The sequence below is a fragment of the Pongo abelii genome, chromosome 3 (assembly GCF_028885655.2).
Source record: "Pongo abelii isolate AG06213 chromosome 3, NHGRI_mPonAbe1-v2.0_pri, whole genome shotgun sequence".
In the NCBI taxonomy this organism is placed as follows: domain Eukaryota; kingdom Metazoa; phylum Chordata; class Mammalia; order Primates; family Hominidae; genus Pongo; species Pongo abelii.
This window is the reverse complement of record NC_071988.2, coordinates 42,955,300-42,976,818: the sequence shown is the minus strand read 5'-3', so window position 1 is coordinate 42,976,818 and position 21,519 is coordinate 42,955,300. Positions and strand designations below refer to the sequence as shown.

Below are 21,519 nucleotides of genomic sequence, written 5' to 3'. Positions count from 1 at the left end.
AGTCCTGAGCTCAGAACGACGCACCTGCCTCAGCCTCTCAAAGTGCTTGGATTATAGGCATAAGCCACCATGCCGAGCAGTGTAATTCTTTTACTGTATGTCGATCTGTCTCAATTTATTTTATTTTTTCTCAAAGAGGATGATTTCTATTGTACATGTGGGTTTGTCCCTACTTAAACATTTTGTGTGGTAAACAGTCTGTCTACAAAATGAAGGAAATCTATCTTTAGTGCATAACTCACCCCACCTGCTTCCCTGTTGCTCTGGCCTAAGTCTCTATTTTCATGTTGGTTACTCTTTGCTGTGATAACTAATGCATAGAGTCTATTATGTCTAGGGGTCATCTATCTACTGTAGTGCCATTGTACTAAGGTTTAATTCTTTCTTGCTCTTCTCTTCAGTTCATTCTTTTAAAACATTTTCAGCATTGATTTTGGTTATTTATTTACACGTTTCTCAAAAATTTGTGGCATGCCAAATATTTTTGGTACTGTTTATTTGATGAGTAAAAATCTCTACCCTCATGGAGCTTATATTCTGGTAAGAAGAGACAGATTAAAGAAAGTAAAGTATTTCATATGTGTGATGATTATAAGAGTAATTGGAGAAAAAAATAAACTGGTTAAATGAAAGGGGACTGCGGAGATGGTATTTTATTTTATATTGTATAGTCAGAGAAGACCTCTCTGGAAATAACTTTTGAGCAGAAATGGGAAAAAAAGTAGTTTAATATGAATTGAAAAGGAAGCTTGTCAGATATTATTATTTATCTCTATTTTAATCTAGAAATACGTTAAGAAGCAATTCTGTAATTTTTAAATTTTTTTACAGATATCGTTAACTCAAATGATCTCTAATTTTATCTCATGTTTAAAAGACACAATTTCAGTTACAGCATTTATATTTGCTTTTGTTCACATATATTTTAAAATTCTCCAGGTGAATATTTTACTATAATTCGAACTATCAAATCCTGAATAGATTAACCCATTTATGCCTGAGGTTGCAATTTTTTTAAATTTGTGAATGAAATTCATATATTTTACCTAGAAAAGTTCAAGACACAAGAATTTGAAAAGGAAAAATTTTTATTATGTTGTATTGTTGAGTTATGTGACATTCAAAAAATGGAACACTAGGCAAAATCCCTGCTACATTGTACGTAATGTATAAAGTCATGTTTCTTGTCTCAGGAGGTGGTGAAACCTGCTGTCCAGTGTGATATTCAACAGAACGCTTCACGTGCAAGGCAACATCACATTTTTCACATTGAAAAGTGTTGTTCTTATGACACTCAGCATACCACATTTGCATTCCCTGCTTGACTATCCCGTGATTTATGCCGTCATAATATGAGTCAGTGTTACGCTTCTGAGAAGGTCTTCTTTTTCGGCCAGGTTCTAGACGATGACCATGGGTCTTCAAATAATGACATACCACACATCGATGAAACTCCGGAAAATCCACTGGCTTCTCATCATATGCTTTATGCAATTGCCAAGCATTTTGTAAGACCAATTTGAAACAGAACAAAAGAGGGCTTGATACCATTTATTTCCACGGATTGATGCCTGATACTTATTAATGTTTTCATCCGCTCCGTGTATGACTCCCATGAACTGGTTATATACAGTTTGATCATATTTGGCTGCTGACCTTGGATCTTCTTTTTCAGTTTCTGGAAATAACAACTGACAAGACACAGGGGATCGATAGCAGCACCAGATGAGGCAATGGTGACAACACTGTTATCATTCCACCTGCAGACAGTATTGCCTTTGCCATCAATTCGATAATCGAATGTGCTTTTATCTTTTTTTCTTTAGAGCTACATCTGATTCCAATGGAGCCTTGTCAATGCGATACTTTCTCACCGTACCTGTTGCCTGATGTCCCATTGAACTGAGTTTATCAAGAAGTGCAATGCTGGTGAAAAAGTTATCAAATACAAAATGGTATTGTCCAGGGTGTGTCTCTGTAATTGCCTCACCAAACTGAAGGAGAAGTGATACACCAACACCAGATTCCTCATGTTTAGTATCAGGGTTTTTACCCTGATAAAGCTGAAACCAGCAATGTAGCCCAGACATGTGGTACCACACCAAATCTTATAGCCAAACCGGATGGGCTTTCCCCAGATAAATTGTTTGCACCCCTGACAACCAAAATAAGGAACGCTGGATTCATCAAAGCTGAAATATGTTTCATTTGGAACAAATTTCATACATCTCTCATTGAGTTTGCTTGCGAGACGTCACCACTTGGAAAACTGGTCCATTGGATCCAAATTTGCATTGTCAGCAACATGCAAATTAGAAAATGTAGTTTCAAAACAGTCATGTCTCATGGCAGTACATTATGCCAGTACATTATGCCAGTACATTATGCGCATCTGTTCTTTGTTCCGCAAACACATGCCTTCTAGGAACTAGATGTAACCACTCAGAAAAATAATTTCCAGAAAAGATTTGAATTTGGAGGTAGTCAAGCCAAGATGTACATCCTTACTTCGAGCACATAAGTTGGAGTCCTTGACAATGAATTCAACAACCTCATCATCATGAAAAAGTTCAAGAATTTCTATGGGAGTTCTCATTTTGGTGAAGAAATCGTTTGGTGTTTCTGTAACTCTACCTGTTACAGGTTGGGCAGTTAGGCCAGCTTTTATCCATTTGCAAACAATTTTGGTCACTTTCCTCCTCTTCGATGGTGGAGGTTGCTGCACAGTAGATGTAGATAAAAATTCATCAGGAGAGTCATCTTTAGGTGCATATGAGGGATCATCTCAGTCAGATCCAGCATCAGAGCCATCTTGAATAAGATATGCAGTTGCACAAAACAAAGAACCTGGCAGATTATTTCTTGTTCCACCTACTTTATCTCCTGAGTGCTCATCAGAAACAGGTGCTGTAGCATTTTCAGGTGATTGTGTCACTATAGCACTTGCTGTCATGTGTCTCTAAAATGTCAATTGTTTCATGTAAACTTAGAGTTTGCAGCATCTTGGGAAGAAAATGAAAAAAAAAGTATTATTAGTCCTAGTGGTAGTGGTTGTGCCTAGTGTTCCAAAAATGGAATGCAAAAAATGTCAAACCCATGACTAACGCAACAGTAATAATCTCGGTATTTTCTTTTTACAGCACAATAGCAAAACAAATAGAGAAGTAATAAAAGATTACTAGTATAGGTTGTAGTTCAGTAAAGTTATATGTACCTGTCTTTTTTTCTTTGTTTGCTTGTGGGTTTTTGTTTTGTTTTGTTTTGAGAGGGAGTCTTGCTCTGTCACCCATGGAGTGCAATGGTACTGAAATCTCTGCCTCCAGGATTCAAGCAATTCTCCTGCCTCGGCCTCCTGAGTAGCTGTATTGCAGGTGCCTGCCACCATGGCCGGGTAATTTTTGTATATATATCGTTTTTTTTTTTTTTTTTTTAGTAGAGAAGGAGTTTTGCCATGTTGGCCAGGCTGGTCTTGAACTTCTGACCTCCGGTGATCCGCCCACCTCGGCCTCCCAAACTGTTGGGATTACAGGTGTGAGCCACTACACCCGGCCTGTACCTGTCTTTGGATACTTCCTCAAAAATATTTCTGAAAACTCATATCACTTTTTTACAAGCTCCCAGCACACCAGCATCTGCAGCAGTGACTAACTCTGTGCACCATGTGATAACATGTACCCTCGGGAGGCAGAGATGTGTGAAAAATCAGACCTAGATGTTGACCTTGAGGAGTAGGATATAAATAACTCCTAAATGCTAAGCATTCCAATGATGGAACACTAGGCATAAGTTTAATGGCTAAGAGGCTAAAGAATACTTTCAACTTCACAATAATATGTTTGTTCAATTTAATTTTAGGACATTATTCTTCCTTTCACTACTTTGTGACTATTATGAATATGTTTTCCTTTGTTATGTATATATATAATACAAAGGATATATATAATAACAAAGGATATATATAATATATAGAACAAAGGATATATATATTATATATATAACAAAGGATATATATATATATACTTGTTTAACAAGTATATAATTAAAAATATAGTGTTTTACTTTTTTTTTTTTTTTTTTTTTAGACAGAGTCTTGCTCCGTCGCCCAGGCTGGAGTTCTGTGGCGCAATCTCGGCTCACTGCAAGCTCCGCCTGCTGAGTTCACGCCATTCTCCAGCCTCAGCCTCCTGAGTGGCTAGGACTACAGGTGCCCGCCACCACGCCTGGCTAATTTTTTTTTTTTTTTTTTTGTATTTTTAGTAGAAACGAGGTTTCACTGTGTCAGCCAGGATGGTCTCAATCTCCTGACCTCGTGATCCGCCTGCCTTGGCCTCCCAAAGTGCTGGGATTACAGGCGTGAGCCACCGCGCCCAGCCATGTATACTTAATTCATTGTTTTATCTAAGCCGAGTGAATTAAAATCTTAATTTTTACTTTCATGCCTTTCAAATACTTCATGTTAGTTTCTCTTACATTTTTTCCAATGCTTAAGACTACACATCATGAAGGAATCAACAATTTAAAAAGATGTAAATTCTTAATCAATTAGGAAAAACTATTTCAAATTTTATAGAGAAATTATATTATTGGCTTTTAAAATGTTTTGCTTATATATAGCTATAGTCTAAAGAATAAAGTTACATATATGGAGTATTATTTCTTTCATTGATACGTATTAATGTAATCTTCAAATGATTCTAGCCTGTTTGCTTGCTAAATATTTCTAGCTTTTTAAATACTTATGACTGCATATTCAAAGAAATTAGAGGATTTTCACAAATTTTTTTAGTTTATTGATGTATATTTGAGAGTTACAAATTATATATATTTAAAGCATACAATTTTCTCATTTAATGTATAAATATGTAGTGAAATAATCATCACAAGGAAGTTAAATATTATTTCCATGACTTCAGATAGCTAACATTTTTTACTTTTTTATTCTTTTTTTTATGAGAACATTTAAGATCTATCCTCTTAGGAAATTCCAAGTATGAAATACAATATTATTAACCACAGTAACCATGCTGTACATTAGATCTTAAGAATTTATTTATCCTGCATCATCAAAACTTGTGCCATTTCTCCATTCTTTCCCCCTCCTCTCACCCCCAGCCTCTGGAAAACTCTATGACTTTGTCTTCTTTTAGATTCCACATATGAATGAGATCTTGAGGTATTCATCATTCTGTGCCTTGCTTATTTCATTTAACATAATGCACTCAAAATGTCCTCCAGTTTCATCCATGTTGTTGCAAATAATAGGATTTCCTTCATTTTAAGGCTAAGAAATATTCCAATAGGTATATATGTGTGTATGTGTGTATACATATATACATTAATATCCTTTTACCCACCCATCAAAGTACACTGGGTTGTTTTCAAATCTTGACTATTGTTAATAATGCTTCAATAAACATGGAGGTGAATGTTCAATATGATGATTTCATTTCCTTGGAAAATATACCAAGCAGTAGGTTTGCTTGGTCATATGGTAGTTTTATTTTTATTTTATTTTTATTATTATATTTATTATGTTATATATTATATTTATTATATTTTTATTTTATTTTAAGTTCCAGGATACATGCACAGGATGTGCAGGTTTGTTACATAGGTAAATGTGTGCCATGGTAGTTTGCTGCACCTATCAACCTATTGCCTAAGTATTAAGCCCCACATCCATTAGCTATTTATCCTAATGTTCTTCCTTCCCCTGCCCTCCTGACAGGCCCCAGTGTGTGTTGTTGCCCTCCCTGTGTCCATGTGATCTCATTGTTTAGTTCCCACTTATAAGTGAGAAGACGTAGTGTTTGGTTTTCTGTTCCTGTGTTTGTTTGCTGAGGATAATGGCTTTCAGCTCCATCCATATTCCTTCAAAATACATGACCTCATTCCTTTTTATGGCTGCATAGTATTCCCTGGTACATATGTACCACATTTTCTTTATCCTGTCTATCATTGATGGGCATTTGGGTTGGTTCCATGTCTTTGCTATTGTGAATGGTGCTGCAATGAACATACATGTGCATGTATCTTTATAATAGAATGATTTCTATTCCCTTGGGTATATACCCAGTAATGGGATTGCTGGATCAAATTGTATTTCTGGTTCTAGGTCTTTGAAGAATCATGACACTGTCTTCCACAATGGTTGAAATAATTTACATTGTCTCCAACATATAAAAGTTATCCTATTTCTCCACAGCCTCACCAGCACCTGTTGTTTCTTGACTTTTTAATAATGGCCATTCTGACTGGCATGAGACAATATGCCTTTATGGTTTTGATTTGCATTTCTCTAATGATCAGTGTTGTTGAGGTTGTTTTCATATGTTTGTTGGCTGTATAAATATCTTCTTTTGACAAGTATCTGTTCATGCCCTTTGCCCACTTTTCAATGGAGTTGTTTGTTTTTTTCTTGTAAATTTAAGTTTCTTGTGGAGTCTGGATATTAGACCTTTGTCAGATGGGTAGATAGCAAAAATTTTCTTCTATACTGTAGGTTGTCTGTTCACTTTAATGACAGTTTATTTTGCTGTGTAGAAGCTCTTTAGTTTAATTCAATCCCATTTGTCAATTTTGCTTTTGTTGCAATTGCTTTTGATGGTTTCATCATAAAATCTTTGTCCCTGCCTATGTCCTGAATGGTATTGCCTAGATTTTCTTCTAGGGTTCTTATAGTTGTGGGTTTACATTTAAGTGTTTAATCTATCTTGAGTTAATTTTTGTGTAAGGTTTAAGGAAGAGGTCCAAAATCAATTTTCTGCATATGGCTAGCCAGTTTTCCCAGCACCAATTATTAAATAGGGAATCCTTTCTCCATTGCTTGTTTTTGTCAGATTTCTTGAAGATATATGAAGGCAGCATCATCTTGATACCAAACTCTGGCAGAGATTATCGGGGGACCTTCCCTGATAATCACGTAGGTTCTTTTCTATTTTCCTAAGCGTCAGCTGGCTTGAGAAATAAAAGGACAGAGTACGAAAGAGAGAAATTTTAAAGCTGGGCGTCCGGGGGAGACATCACACATTGGTAGGATCCGTGATGCCCCACAAGCCACAAAGACCAGCAAGTTTTTATTAGGGATTTTCAAAAGGGGAGGGAGTGTGCGAATAGGTGTGGGTGACAGACATCAAGTACTTAACAGGGTAATAGAATATCACAAGGCAAGCGGAGGCAGGGCGAGATCACAGGACCACAGGACAGAGGCGAAATTAAAATTGCTAAAGAAGTTTCAGGCACCACTGTCATTGATAACATTTTATCAGGAGATAGGGTTTAGAGATCAACCGGTCTGACCAAAATTTATTAGGTGGGAATTTCCTCTTCCTAATAAGCCTGGGAGCGCTGTGGGAGACTGGAGTTTATTTCACCTCTGCAATCTCGACCATAAGAGACAGGTACGCCCCGGGGGGGCCAGTTCAGAGACCTGCCCCTAGGTGCGCATTCTCTTTCTCAGGGACATTCCATGCTGAGAAAAAGAATTCAGCGATATTTCTCCCATTTGCTTTTGAAAGAAGAGAAATATGGCTCTGTTCTGCCCGGCTCACCGGTGGTCAGAGTTTAAGGTTATCTCTCTTATTCCCTGAACAATTGCTGTTATCCTGTTCTTTTTTTAGGGTGCCCACATTTCATATTGCTCAAACACACATGCTGTACAATTTGTGTAGTTAACACAATTATTACAGGGTCCTGAGACGATATACATCCTTCTCGGCTGACAGGATTAAGAGATTAAAGCAAAGACAGGCATAGGAAATCACAAGGGTATTGATTGGGGAAGTGATAAGTGTCCATGAAATCTTTACAATTTATGTTTAGAGATTGCAGTAAATACAGGCATAAGAAATTACAAAACTATTAATTTGGGGAACTAATAAATGTCCATAAAATCTTCACAATCCAGGTTCTTCTGCCATGGTTTCAGCCAGTCTCTCTGTTTGGGGTCCCTGACTTCCCACAACAAGAGATACAATAACAACAAAAAAACTTCAGGCCAATATCCCTGATGAACACTGATGCAAAAATCCTCAATAAAATACTGGCAAACTTAACCTAGCAGCACATCAAAAAGTTTATGCAACATGATCAAGTCATCGTCATCCCTGGGATGCAAGTCTGGTTCAACATAACACAAATCAATAAATGTAATTCATCACTTAAACAAAACCAAAGACAAAAATCACATGATTATCTCAATAGATGCAGAAAAGGCCTTCAATAAAATTCAACATCCCTTCATGTTAAAAACTCTCAATAAGCTAGATATTTCTGGAACATATTTCAAAATAATAAGAGCCATATATGACAAACCCACAGCCAATGGCAGCAGCTGGAAGCATTCTGCTTGAAAACTGGCACAAGACAAGGATGCCCTCACTCACCATTCCTATTCAACAGAATATTGGAAGTTCTGGCCAGGGCAATTAGGCAAGAGAAAGACATAAAGAATATTCAAATAGGAAGAGAAGAAGCCAAACTGTCTCTGTTGGCAGACAACATGATCCTGTATCTAGAAAACCCCATTGTCTCAGCCCAAAAAGCTTCTTAAGCTGATAAGCAACTTCAGCAAAGTCTCAGAATACAAAATCAATGTGCAAAAATCACAAGCATTTCTATACACCAACAATAGACAAGCAGAGAACCATATCATGAATGAACTCCCACTCACAATTGAATTTTATTTCCACTACAAAGGAAATAAAATATCTAGGAAAACAGCTAACAAGGGAAATAAAGGTCCTCTTCAAGGTATTTCTATTTTTAATATTTTTGAGAAACCTCCATACTGTCTTCCATAATGGCTGTACTAATTTACATTCTTACCAAGAGTGTACAGGACTTCTCTTTTCACCACATCCTCACCAACATTTTTTTCGTGCATCTCTCTGATAGCCATTATAACACGTTTGAGGCATTATTACATTATGGCTTTGCTTTCTATTTTTCTGATGATTATTGGTGATGAGAACTTTTTCATATACCCATTAGTAATTTATGTGCCTTCTTTTGAGAAAAGTCAGTTTAAGTCTTTTGCCCATTTTGTAAATAGAGTTGTTTGTTTTTTCGCTATTGAGTTCTATAAATTCCCCACATATTTTCTATATTAACTCCTCATTCAATATATGGCTTGCAAATGTTTTCTCCAATTCCATAGGTTGCCTTTTTACTTTGTTGATTGTTTCCTTTGCTGTGCAAGAGCTTTTTAGTGTGATGGAATCTCACTTTTCTATTTTTTTTTTCTGTTGCCTGTGCTTTTGGTGTCAAACAAACAAACAAAAATATTGTCTAGACCAGTGTCAAGAAGGTATTTCCCTTCCTCTAAGTTTTCTTCTCGTAGCTTCACAGTTTTAGATCTTACATTTAATTCTTCAGTTAATTTTGAATTAATTTTGTATATGGTGTGAAAAAAGGAAACAATTTCATTCTTCAGCATCTGAATATCTAGTTTTTCCAATACCACTTGCTGAAGAAAGTATATTTCTCCATTTTGTGTTCTTGACATTCTTGTTGAAGATTACCTGACCTGAGATACATGGATTTATTTCTGGGATACCTATTTTGTTGTATTGGTCTATATGCTGTTTTTATGCCAGTGCCACATTGTTGGGATTACTGTAGTTTTATAATATATTTTGAAATCAGAAAGTGTGATGCTTCCAGTTTTATTCTTTTGTTTAGGATTTATTTAGCTATTCAGAGTCTTTTTTGGTTCTTTATGAATTACAGGTTTGTTTTTTTCCATTTCAATAAAGAATGCCACTGGGACTTTGATAGGAATTACACTGACTCTGTAGATCATCTGGGGTAGTATGGATATAAAAAGTAACAAATTTGAAAGCAAGAAGTAAAATTATCTGTTTGCAGACAATTTTATATACATAATAAAACCTAAATGCTTGCAAGGAACTGTCAGAACTAATAAACTAAGTTAGTAAAATTCCAGGATACAACATTTGCATATAAAAATCAATCACATTTCTATACAAAAACAATTAACTATCCAGAAACAAAATTAAGAAAGCAATCCCATTCACAATAGTAACATAAAGAATAAAACTCTTAACCAAAGAGATGAAAGCATTAAACATTGAATATTATAAAACATTGATAAAAGAAATTAAAGAAAATATAGATAAATGGAAAAACATCCTGTGTTCATAGACTAAAAAACTTAATATTGTTAAAATATCCATACTATGCAGCTTGATTATTTTAAATGGAACAGAAAATATTTGAGCTGTAGAATTCATCACTCAATCTAGAAAATTAAGTTGTGGAGCTTTGCAAAATAACATTGATAAAAATAAATCATTTCAACATTCATATGTCCTTTCTATATCTGAATGTTAATAGTTAATAAATATAGGCTATATTTCATGGTCATGTGATTTATGCACATATATATTTATATACTATTTATTAATTGCTTCAATTTGGATGGACAATTATTTTTGCTGTGGTAGAAGTATGTAGTTTTCTAAGAATTGTATTATAACTCTGTGAAAACAATTCCTGGTTTTGGACCCTATTACGATTGCTAAGCTATAAATAAGTAACAGATTTGGGGTAAATTTAATCATTTTTATCTGAAGGTCTTGGTTGTTTTAAAAAGTATAATAATAATTATTGGTCAAAGAAGTAATATGTGTGTGTGTTTGTGCTATAGGCTATAATTTGCTATTTAGAACATTGTATAATCAGTTTTTCCAGTGCAACAAAGCATCCCAAACACGATGCCTTTTTTAAAAAAGCATTTATTTGGCTCATGATTCTGTACTGACAATTTGTGCAAAGTTCACCTCGGCTTAACTGATAACACCTTGGGGGTGAGTCAACTGGGGATCACTGTTATATGGGGCCCTCAAATGGGATAGTGGTGACAGCCCAGCGTTCCAAGAGCAAAAGAGGAAGCTTGCAAGGCTTCCTGAAGCCTGTCTTAGAAATGTCATAAAATTGCTTCTAAGAAATTCTATTTGTCAAAGGAAGTCTTGAGATAACCAAATTAAAGGGCAAATAGGTTTCACCTCTTGATGAGTGAGCAGCAATGAATTATGACTTTTTATAATCTAATATAAACATTAATCTGAATTTTTAGATAGGCTATCAAGTATACACAAACAAATCAAGTAGTATCTCTATCAGCTAAGAAAATAATTTACTTCCAGATGTTTAATTTGTATACTAAAAGAAAGAAGTCAAAATTTGTTAGATATCACCACCATCTTAAACATAATAAGCAAATAATTTTGATCTGATATTGTGAAGAAGGCTTTACATGTCATTTATTCACTTTTCAAAAAAATATGATAAATATATAGGCACATGCCTTTTGCAACATTCAGTGTGAAAAACATAATACAATGTATTTGTCACCATTATTAAAAGGAATAATGCATTGGTTGAATTCACTTAGTTAACTTCAAATAATTTTAGAGTAAAGTGTAAACTAAATGATTGTGGAAGATGAATAGCTGGATAAATTGGTTAAAGTAGGCAACTTTGTCTAGTGCCAGTTCTTAGGAGGGATGCTTTCAACTTTTTCCCACTTAGTGTTATGTTGGCTATGGGTTTTTATGTATAACTTACATTATTTTGAGGTATGTTTCTTCTATGCATAGTATCTTTAGGGTTTCTATCATGAAGGGATGCTGAATTTTATCAATGCTTCTTCTGCATCTATTGAGATAATCATATGGTTTTTGTTTTTAATTCTGTTGATGTGGTGAATCGCATTTATTGATTTGTGTTTGTTGAGACATCCTTGTATCCCTGGAATAAAATCCACTTGACTATGTTGTATTATCTTTTTGATAAGCTGTTGGATTGTTGGATTTTGTTTACTAGTATTTTGTTGAAGACTTATGAGTCTATGTTCACCTGCATATTGGCCTGAAGTTTTCTTTTTGTTGTTGCTGTCTCTTTTTCTGATTTTGGTGTCAAGGTAATACTGGCCTAATAGACTGAGTTTGGAAGTATTTCTCACTCTTCAATTTTTTTTAAGGAGTTTGAGTATAACTGGTATTGGTTCTTTTTTAAATGTTTGATGGAATTCTGCAGTAAAGCTTTCAGGTCAGGTCCTGGAATTTTTGTTGATGGGAGACTGTTTATAAAGGTTTTGATCTCATTATTCATTATGAGTTTGTTGAGATATTATATTACTTTATGGTTCAATCTTGGAAGGTTGTGTATGTCCAGATATTTATGTATTTCTTCTAGGTTTTCCAATTTCTTGTGTATAGGGGTTAATAATAGTCTCTAGTAATTCTTAGTTGTTATGTCTATTTTTTCATTTCTGCTTTTACTTGGGTCTTTTCTCTTTTTCTTAATCTAGCTAAAGTCCTGTTGATTTTGTTTATCTTTTCAGAGAAACAACTTTGTGTTTCGTCACTCTTCTGTGATTTTTCAGTATATGTTTCATTTAGTTATGCTCTGATAGCGTGAAAAGGCTGGTTAGGGTTTTTTGCCCAGGACATCTGTGGTGTGAACCTGCTTACTGCATGGTGCTGCTGAAGAGCTGCTCAGGTTTGGCATTGCCTCTAATCTAGTCACAGAGCAGAGATTTCGTGTCTGAGGTGGTTTTACCTTCCCACTTTGACTCTGGCTATTTTTAGGGATATTTCTCCCTTCAGGCACTCCCAATGCTTCCCATGGGTTCAGGCAGCAGTAGGTCTCCTGCCAGGGAACCCAAGATAGTGGAGTAGCTGGTTGTTCACTTTTTCCAGTAGAGACACTATCATTCAGGGAAATTTTTTCATATGCTTGGTCCTGGGCAGATTGCGGGGAGGGATGTCACATATGTGGAAGTTTGGTTTTCTTACCATCTCCTCAGATGTTTTACTTCTCTGTGGCCTGGGAACGGTCTCATCCTCATATTTGAGTTCTGGCATATCTGGTGATAATGTCAATGTTATATATTTGTTTTTGGTTTTCTGCAGGGAGGAGTAGAGTTATCTTGCTTCTAAGGCACCATTTTATTACCAGAAGTCTGTATTAATATTCTATTGCAGGGTAAAAAGTTAGTGCAAACTTTGCAGTTGACTGCCACACTCATTTATCATCTCACAGTTTCTGTAGCTCAGATGTCTGAGATAGGTTTACTGCTCAGGGTTTCACAAGGATATGCCAAGTTGTGGGCAGTGGCAGCAGTCTCATCATTAGCTTGGAGTTCTCTCAATCTCATTCAGGTTGTTGGTATAATTTGTTTCTTGTGGTTGTAGGAATGAAGTCACTGTTGTTTTCTTGCTGTGCTTTGACTGGAGATGACTCTTAGTTCCCAGAAGCCACTCTTTAGCTAGGTAGCTTTCTCCAGAAGAAAGTCCACTGGTTCATAATATGCCTATTTCCTTTCTTCATGCCAGGAACAGAGCATTTTATGCTGCTACTTATCTCTTTTAAGAACTAATTGATTAGGTCAGGTCTATCCAAGATAATATTATTTCCCTTTTATTTCAAATTTAGCTGTTTAGGGATCTTCATTATATCTGAAAAATTCCTTAGTCTATGTAATGCAACATCATCAAGGGAAAGGTGTTCCATCATATTCACAGGCTCTGCTTGCACTCAAGGAAAGGGATTATAAAAGGTACATATATCAGGCAGTAGAATCTTGGGAGCCATCTTGGAATCTGCCTATTATAATGTTCACAGTGACTGAAGAGGAAACTACAAAGAGTAGGCAGAAATAACAAGTAATTAACTTGGAAGTCAAAGAAATTGTTGTGGATGAGAAATATGTAGGAAAGAAAATCTACTATTCTCAAAAAGAACTCAATGTCTGTTTAGTTTATTTAGGGTAATTCCAGTGCAAAACTAAACTACTGTAGCCTTAGAAGATGGATACTAATATTACTCACTCTTAAGCTCTGCTCTCCAGTGTTTCAAAGCCATCCTTATTATAATTCATGGTTTCTGTTATAAAAGAAAGAATGAAAGATAATTATCTCATACAACCCAGATTTTCTTAAGTAGATTAATGTGATGTAAGAGACCAAAAAACTTTAAATATTTTTAACTGTCTCCCATTTCCTCGGTAACGTGTGCTTTCATGTAGGAAATACTCCTCTTACTATGAGTCAGTTCAGTCAGTTAGAATGTCACCTTTGGGTGTTTTAAGAAAGATGAATATAATCTTATTATTATTTCTTTTTCTTTTTTTAAAGCAAATCTTATATATATTTTAATATAAAGGGATTCTTGCCATGTTGCCTAGGCTGATCTCGAACTCCTGGGCTTCTGTGCTCCTGGGTGCGAGCAATCCTACAATGTTGGCCTCGCAAAGTGCTGGGATTACAGGTGTTACCCACCACATCTAGCTGATATGATCTTCTCTAAGGCATTAGGAAAGAAAGTCTTACAAATGTAGAAGCTTAGACTCATGACAGAAGGAAAAAAAATGTGATTTTAAAAAACAAGTTGGCACACATAGGATAATTAATCAAAGTTTCTTCCTATTCTTATTAGTCACATATGTGTACCTCACATTATTAATAACAACTGCTAAGCGGGGAATAATAGAGAAAAAGCAGAAAAGGATTTAAAATCAAATTTATCATTGTTGCAAAAAGTTATAAAAACGAATTAACAGTTGAAAATGTAAAGCACTGATAAAAAAATTTAAACTATTTTTGCTATTTCTGAATATCAGAACGAAAATTTAGGGAAATTTAAAAATGTAGTGTGGTTATGTGCATGTGACTTCTATCTATGTTTAAGTAACACATAAGAAAATCCATTTTAGAGTTAAGCAGCAACAGATAAAAACTTTATCAGTATCTTTTAAAGATGACTTCAGATTGTGATATTCAGTGTGTTTTATTTTTCTTCTATTCATTTATTCATATTAATGTTAATTCATTAATTCACTTATCCACTTCCATAAAAGTATTTATTGGGTAGTCTTATATACAAAGGAATAAATAAGTTTTATTTTTTATATTAATTATCATATAATAACTCTAGGTCATAAATTTATATTTATAAATATTAAATAAACCTGCTGAGAGAGATTACTTATTATCTAAATGTTATCTGAATGATTTTCAACAGACTGAAATTTTGTCACCAACACCACTACCTCCCAAGACAGTTTGAAAATGTATGTGGTCATTTTTGATTGTCATGACGTGAAGGCAGGGATGCTACTAGCATCTAGTTGGTAAAGACCAGAGATGTTACTAAACATCCCATAATACACATCCTGATCTGTCTGTACATTTTTAAAATTTCAAAATTTTTACATGCATTATTCAGAAATTGGCAGCAGTTTTCTAGTAACTATAGAAACATCTATTATCCTCGGATGTGAGAATTTACAAAATGGAACACATTTTTCAAAGTGTAGTGGAAGAACATTGATGCATATGGGCATGCATATGTACGTATGAATTTAAAGTATTTGTTGTAGTGCCAGAGATCTTTGTCAATAGAGCTGAGTTCACAGTGTAAACAATGGCCTGTTTTACTCTGAGGTTTGTTTTTGCCTTGAAAATATGAAAATTTTCTCACAGCACTGTGTTTACTTGCTGTATAAAGCAGCCTTGAAAAGTTCTTGACTATTTCATGTAGAAGTGAAGTATTGATATACTTCCAGGTAGGCAGTTATATAAGTAAACTACATTAGAAATTATTCAGATATTAAGATTTTCTACAAAAGCATTGTATTCCCAACCTCAGTAATCCATTTTTAGTATATAACAGAGTTAATCTGTGCTTCCAAAGCAATCCTAAAACCCAGAATATCTAATTTCTTAGTTTAATTTTATTTTATCTTGTTCTATACTTAGTGTAGAAGAAAAACAGCTGGTATCCATCTTCTAAAATACATCTATTCACACTCTTGAATTCTATTATTAAATTTAGTTCAAACTTCTTTTATTTAAAATCACTCACTTTCTCAAAACTGCATGGAAAGGTTGACATGTCCTACCTACCTGTGAAGATTAGAGGTAGACTTGATATATTAAAAAGCCCCTCAGAAATTCAGCCATCTGATTTATCATTAAAAAGAACTTTCTTCTTAATGGAACTAGTCCCTTTGATTAAAAGCCCTGCTTTCCAAAATGAAATCATTTTCTAAGCCATGAACATTCTCTGCAGATGTTGTTTCTAGTGGAGTTGAAACACTTTTCCCTATACAGTACTTCTAGTAAAGATAAATCCTAGAGTATAAACAATGACCAATAATAGAATATTAACGTAGTTTCCTTCATAGCAGATGTAACACAAAAGTATAACAAATTCAAATATATATAGAAAATTTAAATCAAATTGATTAGCATTTGGATATAATCAGTCATGGGCATGAAATGCTATTTAATCAGGTAATGACTTCATTAAACATCGTTAATCACACACCACCTTGAACCCATTTTCTAAACATAGAATTAATTATTCAAATTATAGCAATTAAAACACACCAGTCAATGGCTGGATTCATTTTTAAAACTACCTAGGCAAGCCTGCCAAGAAAATCTACTCATCATTTGCAGAAGTTGGTGTGTGTGTTGAATATCTACTTCAATAAAATAGACTTCTGAATCAAATGGTACTATAGAAAAAAAAAAGGACAACACTGGGTAGTTATTTTTAACCAAATCACATAATCGATTTAGAGAAGTAAATAGTAGATAGAGAATATAATTGAATATTGAAATTTACCATTGTTTCCTCAAATATGGTACACCTCTTTCTTTATCATAGGACCATACTCAATTCAAACTAGAAATACATTTTCCTTACTTCACACAAAATCAACATGTATATATGTATCTATAACCCGTATGTATATGTTCATTTTGTGTGGAGTAATCCACACCATACAAAACTGGAGTGGATTATTTCATTTAATGATGTACATAAACAAAAAATCTTACTTGAGAGATCTCACATCTAATTTTGGATACCGCATATAAAATGAGGAGAACGACTCATAAAATCCTCTAAGCATAGTCAACTACGGAAGAGGCTATTGGGCTTTCAGTTTTGAGGCATACACTTGGAAAACATTTATTATGTCTCAGCTTAGGAAATTGTTGGATCCTGTTTCATGGCACTCTTTACATGGTCATTCTTGACCACTCTGGCACTGGAGGAATAGTTTATTTCCTGATTATGCACACTTATGTACTCACTAATGTTCCAATACAACTTAGGGGATGGAATGGGTAACATTGCCTTAAATTTGGCCTGTGTCTCAGGATTATTATTCATCGCAATCTAAGATGGTAATTCTCTTAAGTAATACTTTTTTTCAAAATGTGGCCTACTATTTAATTACTCTACATTTAATTCAACATTCCAACTGTTAATGGGCATTATAATAATATACATCCAGAATTCTAACAAAACCTTTTCAAATATTACTTAAAAGTGTTAGCATATTTATACAATTACCAAGGTCATCATTTACTTTCTCCCATCAGTTGAAACCTACTATATAAATTTTCGTGTGAAAATAATTCTTACAATTCCACATAGATAAGGTGAGCATTGAGTATCTGGACATATTTGTGACATAGTTCTTAACAATTTTCCTTTCATTACAGCAATTCTTTCCTTTTAAAATGACCAAACAAGGTCAAATAATGATTATGTTAATATATGCTTAGGAAGAAGTTATAACTCTTAGTAACATTATGTAAGAGAATAAAATGTAGGACTTACTTCTAAGAAACATCTAATTTCCATGTATTGCTTGTAGTATGGAAAATAAGATAGAAACACCAGCATGTTCTCATCCCAGAATGCTCATTTATAGACATGAACTATTCACACACTGTGATTCAAAGTGAACAGTTGTTAATAAAGAAGCGACTTAAAAAATAATAATTTCAACTTCATTCAATTTTTACCTCATATTCTAGCATCAGGTATGAATTTTCTGAGAATTGATGTGTACCTGCTGTTATTCTAAAACTGTATTTATAGCAAATTGAAGTAATATTATTGACCTAGTAATTTAGTTTAATGAAAATTATGCCTCATTATCATAAATTTATAAAATAATACTGAATACTTTTATTGGAAATTGCTTCTGAAATTATGCCATTATAGTAACTCAACAAGAGGAAACAATATAAATGGAAAATTCCATCTTCTTGCTTACCTAAAACTACATTTTAAAGGCTAGCTGACATACATTGAATTTTTATTGAGGTTAAAATATATGATAAAATGATAGTGAAAACAAGCAATACATGTTGAAAATTCAACCCAAAATATAATACATCTTATACATATATTTGCTATATATAATAAAAATGCACTTTGTTATCTATCTACTGAATATTGCTTAGCTGCACAATCAGTATCTGAGTATCCCTTGATGAATGTACACAGTGTGCTTCTGAATACATCATTGTCTTCATATTCCATTTAAAATGCAGTAACTGGCTTGACAAATATTTCTGGGAATAGAATGCAGCTATTTTAATGTTTATTTATTCATTTACTTATTTTAAAATTTTATGATAGTCCACGTTTAATGGTTCAACTCAAATGCTGCCTCTTCTATGCAGCAGTCCCTGGTCTAATATAATAAAGAGTTTCTTCTTCCCTGAGTTTTGCCATATTCCTTGGCCCCTGGCTTGTTAAATGAATCACTTTCTTTTTTGAATCATGATTTCAATCTAATTTTTTTTCAGAAATGGTTCAGATGCTGACATGTTAAGGCTGCTGTAAACAGCTTAAATTTTCAGTCATTTAAATTCTGCAACTTTGCCTTATTAACCCAGGTATTGGAAATAAATACTGTGATGATTAATTTTATGTGTCAATGTAACCAGGGTAAGGGATACTCAGATTTGGTAAAACATAATTTCTGGGTGTTTCTGTAAGAGGGTGTCCGGAAGACAGTAGCGTTTGAATCAGTAAACTGAGTAAAGAAGATCTATCCTTACCAATATGGGTGGGCCTCATCCAGTCCTTTGGGGGCCTGCCAGAATAGGACAATACGGTAAGGAAGGGTATGTTGTTTCTTCCTGAGCTAGGAGGTCCACTTTCTTCTGCCCGTGAACATCAGAGCTCCTGGTTCTTGAGTTTTTGAACTCCAGCACTTGCAGCAGCACCCCCTCAATTTCATAGGCCTTTAGCCTCAGACTGAGATTTATGCTTTCAGCCTCCCTGGCTCTCAGGCCTTCAGACTCAGACTGAATTATGCCACCAACTTTCCTGGTGCTCCAGCTTGCAAACTGGTGGGGTTCTTGGTGTTCATAATTTCAGAAACCAATTTCCATAATAAATTTATTACATATGTCATAGTTAATACTGAGTGTCAATTCGATTGGATTGAAGAATGCGAAGTATTGTTCCTGGGTGTGTCTGTGAGAGTGTTGTCAAAGGAGATTAACATTACAGTCAGTGGACTGGGAGAGTCAGACCCACCCTTAATCTGTGTGGGCACTATCCAATCAGCTGCCAGTGCTGCTATGATAAAAGCTGGAAGAGGGAGGTGAAAGGACTAGACTGGCTAAGTCTTCCAACCTTCCTCTTTCTCCTGTGCTGGATGCTTCCTGTCCTGGAACATCGGACTCCAGGTTCTTCCACTTTTGGGCTCTCAGGCTTTACACCAGTGCTTTACCAGGAGCTGTTGGGCCTTCAGCCACAGACCGAAGGCTGCACTGTTGGCTTCCCCACTTTTGAGGTTTTGGGACTTGGTCTGGCTTCCTTGCTCCTCAGCTTGCAGATGGCCTATTGAGGGACTTCACCTTGTGATCGTGTGAGTCAAAACTCCTTAATAAATTCCCCTTCATATATACATCTATCCTATTAGTTCTGTCCCTCTAGAGAATCCTGAGTGATATGACATATAATATATTATATATCTGTATAGGTCCTGTTGGTTTCATTTCTCTAAGAACCCTAAGTAATACAGGTGGTCACATGACTAAGTATAATATAATATGGTCATGGCCCACTATATGCTGTGAGAATGAATACAGTGGAAGTCAACCAGGTGTGGTCACGGTGGAGCAGGCTCGGAACAAAGATCTTGCCTGTCCTGCCTATATCATCCTTTCACTTGACAGACAGATACTCAGTGGTATAAAGGATCTCTATTATTAATTAGATCATGTGTAATCAGATGAACCAAAGAGTCTCGGGAATTTCAATATTGAAGATGTTAGAGGTAGCTGGAATTCAAAATATTGTAAAGCCTAGAATATTTGCCACATTGTTTTACATTCTCATTTTAAAATCACTTAATTGTATATATATTTTTTTCTGTTTTTCCTCATTAGCCTTCTCAAGCTTCTTTTACTTTTTAGGCTTCTGTACTTAGCAGCTATAAATTACTTACATTTACATACTATCAACACTCTTGGTTAAAATAAATTATGAAGTGAAATATAGTATGTCTGCAGCTTACTATAAGCCAGTAGGTAAGGTACAGTTTAAAGAAAAGTTACTTCCTTAAAATGTGAAACATAGACATTATGCTCGTAAAAGTGAAAAATACTTTTAGATATCATGTTCATTCATTTAGTTTTTTTGACTCTTAAGTATCATCAAATGTACAAATTCAGCAGAGGAATATTAATTTTAATATACAGGTCATTTTTTAAAGGAAAATATTCTCCCTTTCTTGGATATAATTAGCAATGGAAAATTTAAAATACTTTTTTTTTTTTGAGACAGAGTCTTGCTCTGTCACCCAGGCTGGAGTGCAGTGGCTCGATCTCAGCTCACTGCAACCTCTGCCTCCCGGATTCAAGATTGCGCCACCATGCCGGCTAATTTTTGTATTTTTAGTAGAGAAGGAGTTTTTCTATGTTGGCCAGGATGGTCTCAAACTCCTGACCTCAGGTGATCCACTCGCCTTGGCCTCTCAAAGTACTGGGATTACAGGCGTGAGTCACCACACCCGACCTTAAAATACTTTTTAATACATGACTAAAAGCATCAAACAAAATGGATAATGATTATATCAAAATGCCTAAGGTAATATTCTTACAAACATTGCTGATTGGTATTTTCCCATTCTTTCAGGATGTGAATTAAGAGGTCAAGAAATAAAGAGAAAAAAGTGAAATATAGATAGGCAATAATAACAAAAATAATCAAGACTGTTGAAAACATTTGGAAAATAAGAATTGACTGATAAATGTACAATAATTACACAAAGTTTGTCATTGAGGACTAACAAAGAGAGGCAAGTCACCCAGTCTGTCAGCTTCACTCACATTATTTTTTCTAAATTTTACACCCACTTGCTGTCATAAAACATCATTGTCTAAATCCTTGTTTGCTTTTTTACAGTAGTATCAAAACCCTATAATAATCATAAAACTCTGAAAAAGCTTTGTCATATTTCAATCATTCCTAGAATTTTGTTTCACTAGAACTGAGAAGTAAGTACCTTTTCAAGAAAAAAAAAATCAAGCTGCTAAAATTGGTAACTATAATTCTACATTTTAAAATATGATTTGAAAACCAGAAATTATAATTTTAAAATTTTAAAATAAAATTTGCTTCCTCTTTGATAAATTGAAGCGTTAGTGTCATTTTAAATATTTCTTT

At 34.6% G+C, this 21,519-nt stretch overlaps 1 pseudogene; it reads right to left on the bottom strand.

The window, feature by feature from the left end:
• Window positions 1–1,056: 1,056 nt before the first annotated feature.
• On the bottom strand, window positions 1,057–12,890 carry LOC103890403 (piggyBac transposable element-derived protein 3-like; annotated as a pseudogene).
• Window positions 12,891–21,519: the final 8,629 nt, after the last annotated feature.